General features: G+C 35.2%; 1 protein-coding gene across 3 annotated transcripts in view; it reads left to right on the top strand.

Annotated features, from left to right (window-relative positions):
• The window catches only part of LOC101979498 (zinc finger protein 14-like), a 15,294-nt gene that overhangs the window by 4,978 nt on the left and 9,804 nt on the right, over positions 1 to 512 (top strand). The window lies entirely within an intron of this gene.

Raw genomic sequence — 512 nt, forward strand, 5'->3', positions numbered from 1 at the left:
TCTTAACCTCTGAGCCATCTCTCCAGCCCTGGATGATCTTTTTGATGTGTTCTTGGGTTTGTATTTTACTGAGTATTTTTGCATTCATGTGTAAGTGAAATTGGTCTGTAATTCTCTTTCTTTGTTGGATCTATATGTGGTTTGAATATCAGTGCAACAAGTGGCATAACAAAATTAAGTGGGCAATATTCCTTCCATTTCGCTTTTGTGGAATAATATGAAGAGCATTGGCATTAACTCTTTTATGAATGTCTGGTAGAATTCTGAACTGAAACACTTTTTGGTCCTGGATTTTTTTGGGGGAGAAGTGTTGAGAAACTTTTAATTACTCCTTTTTCATGAGGGATTACATTTAAATTGTCTGTCTGATCTTGGTTTAACTTTGGTAAGTAGTACCTATTGAGAACATTATCTGTATCTCAGATTTTCCAATTTGGTGGAGTCCAGGTTTTTAAAACATGTCCTTATGAGTCTCTGGATTTTTTTTGGTGTATGTTGTTATGCCCCCTTTT

Source organism: Microtus ochrogaster, linkage group LG3 (assembly GCF_000317375.1).
Source record: "Microtus ochrogaster isolate Prairie Vole_2 linkage group LG3, MicOch1.0, whole genome shotgun sequence".
Taxonomy (NCBI): domain Eukaryota; kingdom Metazoa; phylum Chordata; class Mammalia; order Rodentia; family Cricetidae; genus Microtus; species Microtus ochrogaster.